Genomic DNA, 17163 nt, shown 5'->3' with positions numbered 1-17163 from the left:
TTTTTCCACGTGTCTTGACCTCCAATGTATCCCTGCAAAGTTTGGTGAAGATCTGAGTATGTCGTTTTTGACCTTATGTGGAACATCCTTTCTGAAAATTTGAAAATTCATAAAAAATTCGTCCAAAATCTTGATGTCTCCAATCTCTTGTTTTGTACGTTTTTTTCACGTGTCTTGACATCCAATGTATCCCTGCAAAGTTTGGTGAAGATCTGAGTATGTAGTTTTTGAACTTATATGGAACCTCCTTTCTGAAAATTTGAAAATTCTTAAAAAATTCGTCCAAAATCTTGATGTCCCCAATCTCTTGTTTTGTAGGTTTTTTACACGTGTCTTGACATCCAATGTATCCCTGCAATGTTTGGTGAAGATCTGAGTATGTAGTTTTTGACCTTATATGGAACCTCCTATCTGAAAATTTGAGAATTCTTAAAAAATTTGACCAAAATCTTGATATCCCCAATCCTATGTTTTGTATGTTTTTTCCACGTGTCTTGACATCCAGTGTATCGCTGCAAATTTTAGTGGAGATCTGAGTATGTAGTTTTTGACCTTATCTGGAACCTCCTATCTGAAAATTTGAAAATTTTTAAAAAATTCGTCCAAAATCTTGATGTCTTCAATCTCTTGTTTTGTACGTTTTTTCCACGTGTCTTGACCTCCAATGTATCCCTGCAAAGTTTGGTGAAGATCTGAGTATGTCGTTTTTGACCTTATCTGGAACATCCTTTCTGAAAATTTGAAAATTCTTAAAAAATTCGTCCAAAATCTTGATGTCTCCAATCTCTTGTTTTGTACGTTTTTTCCACGTGTCTTGACATCCAATGTATCCCTGCAAAGTTTGGTGAAGATCTGAGTATGTCGTTTTTGACCTTATCTGGAACATCCTTTCTGAAAATTTGAAAATTCTTAAAAAATTCGTCCAAAATCTTGATGTCTCCAATCTCTTGTTTTGTACGTTTTTTCCACGTGTCTTGACATCCAATGTATCCCTGCAAAGTTTGGTGAAGATCTGAGTATGTAGTTTTTGACCTTATATGGAACCTCTCATCTGAAAATTTGAAAATTCCTAAAAAATTCGTCTAAAATCTTGATGTCTCCACTCTCTTGTTTTGTACTTTTTTTCCACGTGTCTTGACATCCAATGTATCCCTGCAAAGTTTGGTGAAGATCTGAGTATGTAGTTTTTGCCCTTATATAGAACCTCCTTTCTGAAAATTTGAAAATTCTTAAAAAATTCGACCAAAATCTTGATGTCTCCAATCCTATGTTTTGTATGTTTTTCCACGTGTCTTGACATCCAATGTATCCATGCAAAGTTTGGTGAAGATCTGAGTATGTAGTTTTTGACCTTATATGGAACCTCCTATCTGAAAATTTGAGAATTCTTGAAAAATTCGTCCAAAATCTTGATGTCTCCAATCTCTTGTTTTGTACGTTTTTTCCACGTGTCTTGACATCCAATGTATCCCTGCAAAGTTTGGTGAAGATCTGAGTATGTAGTTTTTGACCTTATCTGGAACCTACCATCTGAAAATTTGAAAATTCCTAAAAAATCCGTCCAAAATCTTGATGACCTCAATCTCATGTTTTGTACGTTTTTTCCACGTGTCTTGACATCCAATGTATCCCTGCAATGTTTGGTGAAGATCTGAGTATGTAGTTTTTGACCTTATATGGAACCTCTTATCTGAAAATTTGAAAATTCTTAAAAATATTTGACCAAAATCTTGATGTCCCCAATCCTATGTTTTGTATGTTTTTTCCACGTGTCTTGACATCCAATGTATCCCTGCAAAGTTTGGTGAAGATCTGAGTAAGTAGTTTTAGACCTTATCTGGAACCTCATTTCTGAAAATTTGAAAATTCCTCAAAAATTCGTCCAAAATCTTGATGTCTCCAATCTCTTGTTTTGTACGTTTTTTCCACGTTTCTTGACATCCAATGTATCCCTGCAAAGTTTGGTGAAGATCTGAGTATGTAGTTTTCGACCTTATATGGAACCTCCTTTCTGAAAATTTGAAAATTCTTAAAAAATTCGTCCAAAATCTTGATGTCTCCAATCTCTTGTTTTGTACGTTTTTTCCACGTTTCTTGACATCCAATGTATCCCTGCAATGTTTGGTGAAGATCTGAGTATGTAGTTTTTGACCTTATATGGAACCTCCTATCTGAAAATTTGAAAATTCTTAAAAAAATTGACCAAAATCTTGATATCCCCAATCCTATGTTTTGTATGTTTTTTCCACGTGTCTTGACATCCAATGTATCCCTGCAAAGTTTGGTGAAGATCTGAGTATGTAGTTTTTGACCTTATCTGGAACCTCCTATCTGAAAATTTGAAAATTTTTAAAAAATTCGTCCAAAATCTTGATGTCTTCAATCTCTTGTTTTGTACGTTTTTTCCACATGTCTTGACCTCCAATGTATCCCTGCAAAGTTTGGTGAAGATCTGAGTATGTCGTTTTTGACCTTATGTGGAACATCCTTTCTGAAAATTTGAAAATTCTTAAAAAATTCGTCCAAAATCTTGATGTCTCCAATCTCTTGTTTTGTACGTTTTTTCCACGTGTCTTGACATCCAATGTATCCCTGCAAAGTTTGGTGAAGATCTGAGTATGTAGTTTTTGAACTTATATGGAACCTCCTTTCTGAAAATTTGAAAATTCTTAAAAAATTCGTCCAAAATCTTGATGTCCCCAATCTCTTGTTTTGTACGTTTTTTACACGTGTCTTGACATCCAATGTATCCATGCAAAGTTTGGTGAAGATCTGAGTATGTCGTTTTTGACCTTATCTGGAACCTCCTATCTGAAAATTTGAAAATTTTTAAAAAATTCGTCCAAAATCTTGATGTCTTCAATCTCTTGTTTTGTACGTTTTTTCCACGTGTCTTGACCTCCAATGTATCCCTGCAAAGTTTGGTGAAGATCTGAGTATGTCGTTTTTGACCTTATGTGGAACATCCTTTCTGAAAATTTGAAAATTCTTAAAAAATTCGTCCAAAATCTTGATGTCTCCAATCTCTTGTTTTGTACGTTTTTTTCACGTGTCTTGACATCCAATGTATCCCTGCAAAGTTTGGTGAAGATCTGAGTATGTAGTTTTTGAACTTATATGGAACCTCCTTTCTGAAAATTTGAAAATTCTTAAAAAATTCGTCCAAAATCTTGATGTCCCCAATCTCTTGTTTTGTACGTTTTTTACACGTGCCTTGACATCCAATGTATCCCTGCAAAGTTTGGTGAAGATCTGAGTATGTCGTTTTTGACCTTATCTGGAACCTCCCATCTGAAAATTTGAAAATTCTTCAAAAATTCGTCGAAAATCTTGATGTCTCCAATCTCTTGTTTTGTACGTTTTTTCCACGTGTCTTGACATGCAAAGTATCCCTGCAACGTTTGGTGAAGATCTGAGTATGTAGTTTGTGACCTTATCTGGAACCTCCTATCTGAAAATTTGAAAATTCTTCAAAAATTCGTCCAAAATCTTGATGTCTCCAATCTCTTGTTTTGTACGTTTTTTCCACGTTTCTTGACATCCAATGTATCCCTGCAATGTTTGGTGAAGATCTGAGTATGTAGTTTTTGACCTTATATGGAACCTCCTATCTGAAAATTTGAGAATTCTTAAAAAATTTGACCAAAATCTTGATATCCCCAATCCTATGTTTTGTATGTTTTTTCCACGTGTCTTGACATCCAGTGTATCGCTGCAAATTTTAGTGGAGATCTGAGTATGTAGTTTTTGACCTTATCTGGAACCTCCTATCTGAAAATTTGAAAATTTTTAAAAAATTCGTCCAAAATCTTGATGTCTTCAATCTCTTGTTTTGTACGTTTTTTCCACGTGTCTTGACCTCCAATGTATCCCTGCAAAGTTTGGTGAAGATCTGAGTATGTAGTTTTTGACCTTATCTGGAACATCCTTTCTGAAAATTTGAGAATTCTTAAAAAATTTGACCAAAATCTTGATATCCCCAATCCTATGTTTTGTATGTTTTTTCCACGTGTCTTGACATCCAGTGTATCGCTGCAAATTTTAGTGGAGATCTGAGTATGTAGTTTTTGACCTTATCTGGAACCTCCTATCTGAAAATTTGAAAATTTTTAAAAAATTCGTCCAAAATCTTGATGTCTTCAATCTCTTGTTTTGTACGTTTTTTCCACGTGTCTTGGCCTCCAATGTATCCCTGCAAAGTTTGGTGAAGATCTGAGTATGTCGTTTTTGACCTTATCTGGAACATCCTTTCTGAAAATTTGAAAATTCTTAAAAAATTCGTCCAAAATCTTGATGTCTCCAATCTCTTGTTTTGTACGTTTTTTCCACGTGTCTTGACATCCAATGTATCCCTGCAAAGTTTGGTGAAGATCTGAGTATGTCGTTTTTGACCTTATCTGGAACATCCTTTCTGAAAATTTGAAAATTCTTAAAAAATTCGTCCAAAATCTTGATGTCTCCAATCTCTTGTTTTGTACGTTTTTTCCACGTGTCTTGACATCCAATGTATCCCTGCAAAGTTTGGTGAAGATCTGAGTATGTAGTTTTTGACCTTATATGGAACCTCTCATCTGAAAATTTGAAAATTCCTAAAAAATTCGTCTAAAATCTTGATGTCTCCACTCTCTTGTTTTGTACTTTTTTTCCACGTGTCTTGACATCCAATGTATCCCTGCAAAGTTTGGTGAAGATCTGAGTATGTAGTTTTTGCCCTTATATAGAACCTCCTTTCTGAAAATTTGAAAATTCTTAAAAAATTCGACCAAAATCTTGATGTCTCCAATCCTATGTTTTGTATGTATTTCCACGTGTCTTGACATCCAATGTATCCATGCAAAGTTTGGTGAAGATCTGAGTATGTAGTTTTTGACCTTATATGGAACCTCCTATCTGAAAATTTGAGAATTCTTGAAAAATTCGTCCAAAATCTTGATGTCTCCAATCTCTTGTTTTGTACGTTTTTTCCACGTGTCTTGACATCCAATGTATCCCTGCAAAGTTTGGTGAAGATCTGAGTATGTAGTTTTTGACCTTATCTGGAACCTACCATCTGAAAATTTGAAAATTCCTAAAAAATCCGTCCAAAATCTTGATGACCTCAATCTCATGTTTTGTACGTTTTTTCCACGTGTCTTGACATCCAATGTATCCCTGCAATGTTTGGTGAAGATCTGAGTATGTAGTTTTTGACCTTATATGGAACCTCTTATCTGAAAATTTGAAAATTCTTAAAAATATTTGACCAAAATCTTGATGTCCCCAATCCTATGTTTTGTATGTTTTTTCCACGTGTCTTGACATCCAATGTATCCCTGCAAAGTTTGGTGAAGATCTGAGTAAGTAGTTTTAGACCTTATCTGGAACCTCATTTCTGAAAATTTGAAAATTCCTCAAAAATTCGTCCAAAATCTTGATGTCTCCAATCTCTTGTTTTGTACGTCTTTTCCACGTTTCTTGACATCCAATGTATCCCTGCAAAGTTTGGTGAAGATCTGAGTATGTAGTTTTCGACCTTATATGGAACCTCCTTTCTGAAAATTTGAAAATTCTTAAAAAATTCGTCCAAAATCTTGATGTCTCCAATCTCTTGTTTTGTACGTTTTTTCCACGTTTCTTGACATCCAATGTATCCCTGCAATGTTTGGTGAAGATCTGAGTATGTAGTTTTTGACCTTATATGGAACCTCCTATCTGAAAATTTGAAAATTCTTAAAAAAATTGACCAAAATCTTGATATCCCCAATCCTATGTTTTGTATGTTTTTTCCACGTGTCTTGACATCCAATGTATCCCTGCAAAGTTTGGTGAAGATCTGAGTATGTAGTTTTTGACCTTATCTGGAACCTCCTATCTGAAAATTTGAAAATTTTTAAAAAATTCGTCCAAAATCTTGATGTCTTCAATCTCTTGTTTTGTACGTTTTTTCCACATGTCTTGACCTCCAATGTATCCCTGCAAAGTTTGGTGAAGATCTGAGTATGTCGTTTTTGACCTTATGTGGAACATCCTTTCTGAAAATTTGAAAATTCTTAAAAAATTCGTCCAAAATCTTGATGTCTCCAATCTCTTGTTTTGTACGTTTTTTCCACGTGTCTTGACATCCAATGTATCCCTGCAAAGTTTGGTGAAGATCTGAGTATGTAGTTTTTGAACTTATATGGAACCTCCTTTCTGAAAATTTGAAAATTCTTAAAAAATTCGTCCAAAATCTTGATGTCCCCAATCTCTTGTTTTGTACGTTTTTTACACGTGTCTTGACATCCAATGTATCCATGCAAAGTTTGGTGAAGATCTGAGTATGTCGTTTTTGACCTTATCTGGAACCTCCTATCTGAAAATTTGAAAATTTTTAAAAAATTCGTCCAAAATCTTGATGTCTTCAATCTCTTGTTTTGTACGTTTTTTCCACGTGTCTTGACCTCCAATGTATCCCTGCAAAGTTTGGTGAAGATCTGAGTATGTCGTTTTTGACCTTATGTGGAACATCCTTTCTGAAAATTTGAAAATTCTTAAAAAATTCGTCCAAAATCTTGATGTCTCCAATCTCTTGTTTTGTACGTTTTTTTCACGTGTCTTGACATCCAATGTATCCCTGCAAAGTTTGGTGAAGATCTGAGTATGTAGTTTTTGAACTTATATGGAACCTCCTTTCTGAAAATTTGAAAATTCTTAAAAAATTCGTCCAAAATCTTGATGTCCCCAATCTCTTGTTTTGTACGTTTTTTACACGTGCCTTGACATCCAATGTATCCCTGCAAAGTTTGGTGAAGATCTGAGTATGTCGTTTTTGACCTTATCTGGAACCTCCCATCTGAAAATTTGAAAATTCTTCAAAAATTCGTCGAAAATCTTGATGTCTCCAATCTCTTGTTTTGTACGTTTTTTCCACGTGTCTTGACATGCAAAGTATCCCTGCAACGTTTGGTGAAGATCTGAGTATGTAGTTTGTGACCTTATCTGGAACCTCCTATCTGAAAATTTGAAAATTCTTCAAAAATTCGTCCAAAATCTTGATGTCTCCAATCTCTTGTTTTGTACGTTTTTTCCACGTTTCTTGACATCCAATGTATCCCTGCAATGTTTGGTGAAGATCTGAGTATGTAGTTTTTGACCTTATATGGAACCTCCTATCTGAAAATTTGAGAATTCTTAAAAAATTTGACCAAAATCTTGATATCCCCAATCCTATGTTTTGTATGTTTTTTCCACGTGTCTTGACATCCAGTGTATCGCTGCAAATTTTAGTGGAGATCTGAGTATGTAGTTTTTGACCTTATCTGGAACCTCCTATCTGAAAATTTGAAAATTTTTAAAAAATTCGTCCAAAATCCTGATGTCTTCAATCTCTTGTTTTGTACGTTTTTTCCACGTGTCTTGACCTCCAATGTATCCCTGCAAAGTTTGGTGAAGATCTGAGTATGTAGTTTTTGACCTTATCTGGAACATCCTTTCTGAAAATTTGAAAATTCTTAAAAAATTCGTCCAAAATCTTGATGTCTCCAATCTCTTGTTTTGTACGTTTTTTCCACGTGTCTTGACATCCAATGTATCCCTGCAAAGTTTGGTGAAGATCTGAGTATGTCGTTTTTGACCTTATCTGGAACATCCTTTCTGAAAATTTGAAAATTCTTAAAAAATTCGTCCAAAATCTTGATGTCTCCAATCTCTTGTTTTGTACGTTTTTTCCACGTGTCTTGACATCCAATGTATCCCTGCAAAGTTTGGTGAAGATCTGAGTATGTAGTTTTTGACCTTATATGGAACCTCCCATCTGAAAATTTGAAAATTCCTAAAAAATTCGTCTAAAATCTTGATGTCTCCACTCTCTTGTTTTGTACTTTTTTTCCACGTGTCTTGACATCCAATGTATCCCTGCAAAGTTTGGTGAAGATCTGAGTATGTAGTTTTTGCCCTTATATAGAACCTCCTTTCTGAAAATTTGAAAATTCTTAAAAAATTCGACCAAAATCTTGAGTCTCCAATCCTATGTTTTGTATGTTTTTCCACGTGTCTTGACATCCAATGTATCCATGCAAAGTTTGGTGAAGATCTGAGTATGTAGTTTTTGACCTTATATGGAACCTCCTATCTGAAAATTTGAGAATTCTTGAAAAATTCGTCCAAAATCTTGATGTCTCCAATCTCTTGTTTTGTACGTTTTTTCCACGTGTCTTGACATCCAATGTATCCCTGCAAAGTTTGGTGAAGATCTGAGTATGTAGTTTTTGACCTTATCTGGAACCTACCATCTGAAAATTTGAAAATTCCTAAAAAATCCGTCCAAAATCTTGATGACCTCAATCTCTTGTTTTGTACGTTTTTTCCACGTGTCTTGACATCCAATGTATCCCTGCAATGTTTGGTGAAGATCTGAGTATGTAGTTTTTGACCTTATATGGAACCTCTTATCTGAAAATTTGAAAATTCTTAAAAATATTTGACCAAAATCTTGATGTCCCCAATCCTATGTTTTGTATGTTTTTTCCACGTGTCTTGACATCCAATGTATCCCTGCAAAGTTTGGTGAAGATCTGAGTATGTAGTTTTAGACCTTATCTGGAACCTCCTTTCTGAAAATTTGAAAATTCTTAAAAAATTCGTCCAAAATCTTGATGTCCCCAATCCTATGTTTTGTATGTTTTTTCCACGTGTCTTGACATCCAATGTATCCATGCAAAGTTTGTTGAAGATCTGAGTATGTCGTTTTTGACCTTATCTGAAACCTCCCATTTGAAAATTTGAAAAATCTTAAAAAATTCGTCGAAAATCTTGATGTCTCCAATCTCTTGTTTTGTACGTTTTTTCCACGTGTCTTGACATGCAAAGTATCCCTGCAACTTTTGGTGAATATCTGAGTATGTAGTTTTTGACCTTATCTGGAACCTCCTATCTGAAAATTTGAAAATTCTTAAAAAATTCGTCCAAAATCTTGATGTCTCCAATCTCTTGTTTTGTACGTTTTTTCCACGTTTCTTGACATCCAATGTATCCCTGCAATGTTTGGTGAAGATCTGAGTATGTAGTTTTTGACCTTATATGGAACCTCCTATCTGAAAATTTGAAAATTCTTAAAAAATTCGTCCAAAAACTTGATATCCCCAATCCTATGTTTTGTATGTTTTTTCCACGTGTCTTGACATCCAATGTATCCCTGCAAAGTTTGGTGAAGATCTGAGTATGTAGTTTTTGACCTTATCTGGAACCTCCTATCTGAAAATTTGAAAATTTTTAAAAAATTCGTCCAAAATCTTGATGTCTTCAATCTCTTGTTTTGTACGTTTTTTCCACGTGTCTTGACTTCCAATGTATCCCTGCAAAGTTTGGTGAAGATCTGAGTATGTCGTTTTTGACCTTATCTGGAACATCCTTTCTGAAAGTTTGAAAATTCTTAAAAAAATCGTCCAAAATCTTGATGTCTCCAATCTCTTGTTTTGTACGTTTTTTCCACGTGTCTTGACATCCAATGTATCCCTGCAAAGTTTGGTGAAGATCTGAGTATGTAGTTTTTGACCTTATATGGAACCTCCTATCTGAAAATTTGAAAATTCTTCAAAAATTCGTCCAAAATCTTGATGTCTCCAATCTCTTGTTTTGTACGTTTTTTCCACGTTTCTTGACATCCAATGTATCCCTGCAATGTTTGGTGAAGATCTGAGTATGTAGTTTTTGACCTTATATGGAACCTCCTATCTGAAAATTTGAGAATTCTTAAAAAATTTGACCAAAATCTTGATATCCCCAATCCTATGTTTTGTATGTTTTTTCCACGTGTCTTGACATCCAATGTATCCCTGCAAAGTTTGGTGAAGATCTGAGTATGTCGTTTTTGACCTTATCTGGAACATCCTTTCTGAAAATTTGAAAATTCTTAAAAAATTCGTCCAAAATCTTGATGTCTCCAATCTCTTGTTTTGTACGTTTTTTCCACGTGTCTTGACATCCAATGTATCCCTGCAAAGTTTGGTGAAGATCTGAGTATGTAGTTTTGGACCTCATATGGAACCTCCTTTCTGAAAATTTGAAAATTCTTAAAAAATTCGTCCAAAATCTTGATGTCTCCAATCTCTTGTTTTGTACGTTTTTTCCACGTGTCTTGACATCCAATGTATCCCTGCAAAGTTTGGTGAAGATCTGAGTATGTAGTTTTTGACCTTATATGGAACCTCCCATCTGAAAATTTGAAAATTCTTAAAAAATTCGTCCAAAATCTTGATGTCTCCAATCTCTTGTTTTGTACGTTTTTTTCACGTGTCTTGACATCCAATGTATCCCTGCAAAGTTTGGTGAAGATCTGAGTATGTAGTTTTTGAACTTATATGGAACCTCCTTTCTGAAAATTTGAAAATTCTTAAAAAATTCGTCCAAAATCTTGATGTCCCCAATCTCTTGTTTTGTACGTTTTTTACACGTGCCTTGACATCCAATGTATCCCTGCAAAGTTTGGTGAAGATCTGAGTATGTCGTTTTTGACCTTATCTGGAACCTCCCATCTGAAAATTTGAAAATTCTTCAAAAATTCGTCGAAAATCTTGATGTCTCCAATCTCTTGTTTTGTACGTTTTTTCCACGTGTCTTGACATGCAAAGTATCCCTGCAACGTTTGGTGAAGATCTGAGTATGTAGTTTGTGACCTTATCTGGAACCTCCTATCTGAAAATTTGAAAATTCTTCAAAAATTCGTCCAAAATCTTGATGTCTCCAATCTCTTGTTTTGTACGTTTTTTCCACGTTTCTTGACATCCAATGTATCCCTGCAATGTTTGGTGAAGATCTGAGTATGTAGTTTTTGACCTTATATGGAACCTCCTATCTGAAAATTTGAGAATTCTTAAAAAATTTGACCAAAATCTTGATATCCCCAATCCTATGTTTTGTATGTTTTTTCCACGTGTCTTGACATCCAGTGTATCGCTGCAAATTTTAGTGGAGATCTGAGTATGTAGTTTTTGACCTTATCTGGAACCTCCTATCTGAAAATTTGAAAATTTTTAAAAAATTCGTCCAAAATCTTGATGTCTTCAATCTCTTGTTTTGTACGTTTTTTCCACGTGTCTTGACCTCCAATGTATCCCTGCAAAGTTTGGTGAAGGTCTGAGTATGTAGTTTTTGACCTTATCTGGAACATCCTTTCTGAAAATTTGAAAATTCTTAAAAAATTCGTCCAAAATCTTGATGTCTCCAATCTCTTGTTTTGTACGTTTTTTCCACGTGTCTTGACATCCAATGTATCCCTGCAAAGTTTGGTGAAGATCTGAGTATGTCGTTTTTGACCTTATCTGGAACATCCTTTCTGAAAATTTGAAAATTCTTAAAAAATTCGTCCAAAATCTTGATGTCTCCAATCTCTTGTTTTGTACGTTTTTTCCACGTGTCTTGACATCCAATGTATCCCTGCAAAGTTTGGTGAAGATCTGAGTATGTAGTTTTTGACCTTATATGGAACCTCCCATCTGAAAATTTGAAAATTCCTAAAAAATTCGTCTAAAATCTTGATGTCTCCACTCTCTTGTTTTGTACTTTTTTTCCACGTGTCTTGACATCCAATGTATCCCTGCAAAGTTTGGTGAAGATCTGAGTATGTAGTTTTTGCCCTTATATAGAACCTCCTTTCTGAAAATTTGAAAATTCTTAAAAAATTCGACCAAAATCTTGAGTCTCCAATCCTATGTTTTGTATGTTTTTCCACGTGTCTTGACATCCAATGTATCCATGCAAAGTTTGGTGAAGATCTGAGTATGTAGTTTTTGACCTTATATGGAACCTCCTATCTGAAAATTTGAGAATTCTTGAAAAATTCGTCCAAAATCTTGATGTCTCCAATCTCTTGTTTTGTACGTTTTTTCCACGTGTCTTGACATCCAATGTATCCCTGCAAAGTTTGGTGAAGATCTGAGTATGTAGTTTTTGACCTTATCTGGAACCTACCATCTGAAAATTTGAAAATTCCTAAAAAATCCGTCCAAAATCTTGATGACCTCAATCTCTTGTTTTGTACGTTTTTTCCACGTGTCTTGACATCCAATGTATCCCTGCAATGTTTGGTGAAGATCTGAGTATGTAGTTTTTGACCTTATATGGAACCTCTTATCTGAAAATTTGAAAATTCTTAAAAATATTTGACCAAAATCTTGATGTCCCCAATCCTATGTTTTGTATGTTTTTTCCACGTGTCTTGACATCCAATGTATCCCTGCAAAGTTTGGTGAAGATCTGAGTATGTAGTTTTAGACCTTATCTGGAACCTCCTTTCTGAAAATTTGAAAATTCTTAAAAAATTCGTCCAAAATCTTGATGTCCCCAATCCTATGTTTTGTATGTTTTTTCCACGTGTCTTGACATCCAATGTATCCATGCAAAGTTTGTTGAAGATCTGAGTATGTCGTTTTTGACCTTATCTGAAACCTCCCATTTGAAAATTTGAAAAATCTTAAAAAATTCGTCGAAAATCTTGATGTCTCCAATCTCTTGTTTTGTACGTTTTTTCCACGTGTCTTGACATGCAAAGTATCCCTGCAACTTTTGGTGAATATCTGAGTATGTAGTTTTTGACCTTATCTGGAACCTCCTATCTGAAAATTTGAAAATTCTTAAAAAATTCGTCCAAAATCTTGATGTCTCCAATCTCTTGTTTTGTACGTTTTTTCCACGTTTCTTGACATCCAATGTATCCCTGCAATGTTTGGTGAAGATCTGAGTATGTAGTTTTTGACCTTATATGGAACCTCCTATCTGAAAATTTGAAAATTCTTAAAAAATTCGTCCAAAAACTTGATATCCCCAATCCTATGTTTTGTATGTTTTTTCCACGTGTCTTGACATCCAATGTATCCCTGCAAAGTTTGGTGAAGATCTGAGTATGTAGTTTTTGACCTTATCTGGAACCTCCTATCTGAAAATTTGAAAATTTTTAAAAAATTCGTCCAAAATCTTGATGTCTTCAATCTCTTGTTTTGTACGTTTTTTCCACGTGTCTTGACTTCCAATGTATCCCTGCAAAGTTTGGTGAAGATCTGAGTATGTCGTTTTTGACCTTATCTGGAACATCCTTTCTGAAAGTTTGAAAATTCTTAAAAAAATCGTCCAAAATCTTGATGTCTCCAATCTCTTGTTTTGTACGTTTTTTCCACGTGTCTTGACATCCAATGTATCCCTGCAAAGTTTGGTGAAGATCTGAGTATGTAGTTTTTGACCTTATATGGAACCTCCTATCTGAAAATTTGAAAATTCTTCAAAAATTCGTCCAAAATCTTGATGTCTCCAATCTCTTGTTTTGTACGTTTTTTCCACGTTTCTTGACATCCAATGTATCCCTGCAATGTTTGGTGAAGATCTGAGTATGTAGTTTTTGACCTTATATGGAACCTCCTATCTGAAAATTTGAGAATTCTTAAAAAATTTGACCAAAATCTTGATATCCCCAATCCTATGTTTTGTATGTTTTTTCCACGTGTCTTGACATCCAATGTATCCCTGCAAAGTTTGGTGAAGATCTGAGTATGTCGTTTTTGACCTTATCTGGAACATCCTTTCTGAAAATTTGAAAATTCTTAAAAAATTCGTCCAAAATCTTGATGTCTCCAATCTCTTGTTTTGTACGTTTTTTCCACGTGTCTTGACATCCAATGTATCCCTGCAAAGTTTGGTGAAGATCTGAGTATGTAGTTTTGGACCTTATATGGAACCTCCTTTCTGAAAATTTGAAAATTCTTAAAAAATTCGTCCAAAATCTTGATGTCTCCAATCTCTTGTTTTGTACGTTTTTTCCACGTGTCTTGACATCCAATGTATCCCTGCAAAGTTTGGTGAAGATCTGAGTATGTAGTTTTTGACCTTATATGGAACCTCCCATCTGAAAATTTGAAAATTCCTAAAAAATCCGTCTAAAATCTTGATGTCTCCACTCTCTTGTTTTGTACTTTTTTTCCACGTGTCTTGACATCCAATGTATCCCTGCAAAGTTTGGTGAAGATCTGAGTATGTCGTTTTTGACCTTATCTGGAACATCCTTTCTGAAAATTTGAAAATTCTTAAAAAATTCGACCAAAATCTTGATGTCTCCAATCCTATGTTTTGTATGTTTTTTCCACGTGTCTTGACATCCAATGTATCCATGCAAAGTTTGGTGAAGATCTGAGTATGTAGTTTTTTACCTTATATGGAACCTCCTATCTGAAAATTTGAGAATTCTTGAAAAATTCGTCCAAAATCTTGATGTCTCCAATCTCTTGTTTTGTACGTTTTTTCCACGTGTCTTGACATCCAATGTAAGTAGTTGTATTTGTGGTGGGGACAGCGCCACTTACAAGTGTAGAAAAGGCGAGGCTATTTGATTGAACAATCAGATTTGTTTACACTTAAAACAATGCCAAGATGGGGCCTGTACCCCAATTCTTCAGGTGTGATATGCTCTGATTTTTAAGAAATTCTGAATTTCTAGTGTAGAAAAGGCGAGGGCTCAACAGATAGATTTACTCATACTTAAGACAATGGCAAGAGGGGCTTATACCCTAATTTTTCAGGTGTGGAGGTTCGGGTTTAAGTCCTCATAAAATGTGAAGCCTCTCTTGATTTCAAAATGTTAATATTGTTGTCTTGTAAACAAAAAGCTCGGGGTTCGAGTCCTGATAGATTGAAATACATGTGGCAAAATAATATGTCCACAAGTGAGATTTTGAATAATTACTGCTAGTTGATAGCCCCCAAATCTGAAACCCCCCTCCCTCCTCTGCTCAGACAGATTCGGCCATGTGTGTAAAAGCTATATCTGTGTGATTGTTGTTTATAAACTTGCCAAAAATATGGCTTTTTTGGCAATATTTCTATGCTCTATAACTTACAGATCTAATTTAATATACAAATTTGAGCTGTTGCCTGCTTTTTTCCAATCTCTGATCAATTCCATTGCTTGGGGTAAACAATTATAGCTCGGAAATGCATGAATTGATATTAATCTATCAAAAGACTAATGTTTTGCCTCCATGCCTTGCCGGCACGCAAGAGATAAAATCTACACGCTAGAAGGGGGCATTAATGATTTTTCTATTCACTGAAGGGGCCATTAATCTTTCTGTGCGACAGGGGGAAAAGTGTAACATGTCTGCGACATGTAAAAGTGTAACAAAGATTATTGAGATAAAAATACATATTTTCACACAGTGGCAATGAACTGACCCCCCTTCATACTGAAAGCAATTCTATTCTGATAATATGAGCCTAGGCAAAGACTTAAAAAATATTATGGCAGTTCAAAATCCAATTTTGTCTGCATTAAGGTCTCAGAACCCAGTAAAATGTGGGCATATTCCATATTGAGAAGTGTTAATATTGCTGCATTGTAATCAGGGGCTTTGGGTTCGAGTCCTGATAAAAGATTGAAATATATACAACTGCCCACACATAAGATATTCACTGCTAGCTGATAATACAGTTGAGGTTTCAAAGCTGGTAGAGTGTCTGGGGCCTCTCTGACAGCAAAGTGTTGGTATTATTGCTTTGTAATCAAAGGGCCTCTGTGTTTGAATCGGGCTTCTAGAATTGCTCCGTGACTCTCTCATTTCTTACATCATAAACATATGATTTTTCACCTATGAGAATAACGCTACATATGGTGTCATCTGGTAAAGCCTCGTGGAATTCACAGATAATTTTAATGTTTGTTCTGTCATTCACCACAACTTGTTTTCTTTTTGAAGCATTGATGACAAACATGGGTCTCCGTGTTTTGAATTCATCTGGTGTGTAATACATATCCGTATTGCCTGTAGTGACCCTTTTGAAAGCCGAAAAAGCCTCATATAATTTGAGGAAATCACCCTTGGACATGTCTAAATTGTAATTTTCTCTAGGAAAAACCTCATTTCTGCCATTTTTAAGATATATGTTCTTGATGTTGCAGTTATCAAATTTGCTTGAATTTTTTTCCTGATTATTGTGTCTCCCAGTCTGAAACAGTACCACCACAAAATCAGGCATGTCAAATTGAATACTGGAGAATGAATTTGTAGCATCAAACTCATAATAGGTACCAGTGGCAACCTTCTGTACGCATTGATATGTGTAAAATTGCAGAGGAATTTGCGGATTTTTTAGGATATCAGCTTTGTATTTAAGAGCATAGCCGGCCTCATATTCAACAACCGGGATTCTTAACTCCATAGTCTGAATAATGCATTTGCCTGCATCAGGTAGGGTATTGGGCAGAGCTTCCCCTGTAGGGTTTATTGCACTGTACCTCATCAAAGCATTATTATCATTGGCAGCTCTTCTAAATGTAATTCTTAACCCACCCTTCCACATAATTTCTTTGTAATCTGAGAAGAATCCTGGCAACAGGCGCATCGGGAACAGCACTGTGTGGTTCTTGGATAATATCTTATCACCAGCCTCAAATCCACCTATTTGGTAGTATGAAGCCTCGGTTTTGGATAATTTTAATGTGGCCAAAGCTGTGGAGGTAATGCCGGGATAATCTATTCTGTTTATAACAACACCATGCTTTCTGATCTCAATTTCAGAGAAGAGATGCGGTACAAAATTATCTACCAATCTTATATTTGAATTTGCCGGATAATCTGTTCCATCGAGCTTTACAACATCAAATTTGATGTATAGATCTGCTCTGTGAGGGTGTATAAAGCCGTCCCCTACATCAAGATCAACCTCAATCTCTGTGTTGGGTTGATTTAAATTTGCAAATGTCCTCCTGTTTGGGGGGAATGATTGTAGCTCATAACTCTCAATATTTTCCATTGTATGTATTTTTATTTAAATATTAATTTCTATGATAGCAGTTGTTGTGGCTCCAGCAAAATCAACTAATTCTTCTTTTTCATTAGTGACCATCAATTCAATATAATCTATTCTATTATGGCACACAGGAAAATATAATGTTGGGGATGGATTGTAGATGATGGGCTCCATGAATTCGGAATTAGGTTTGAATGTTGCAATGATGCCAGTTTGTTTGTGAGTACCTATGCCATTTGATTTGGTGATCATACCCTCGGCCACATTACAGTGAATATTCAGAGTCTCTATGGCCAAGAATTTAGGTATATTCATAGCAGTGTGTTTGATGGCCGGTTCGAGTTTTGTGTTGTTCTGAAATCCCAACAGCTCTCCTATAGTACCCAGATCCACTGTTTCTGTAGCAGATACAATCTC

Source organism: Lepisma saccharinum, unplaced genomic scaffold (genome assembly GCF_977018435.1).
Source record: "Lepisma saccharinum unplaced genomic scaffold, izLepSacc3.1 HAP1_SCAFFOLD_257, whole genome shotgun sequence".
NCBI classification, from domain to species: Eukaryota; Metazoa; Arthropoda; class Insecta; order Zygentoma; family Lepismatidae; genus Lepisma; species Lepisma saccharinum.
This window is presented reverse-complemented; position numbering follows the sequence as displayed.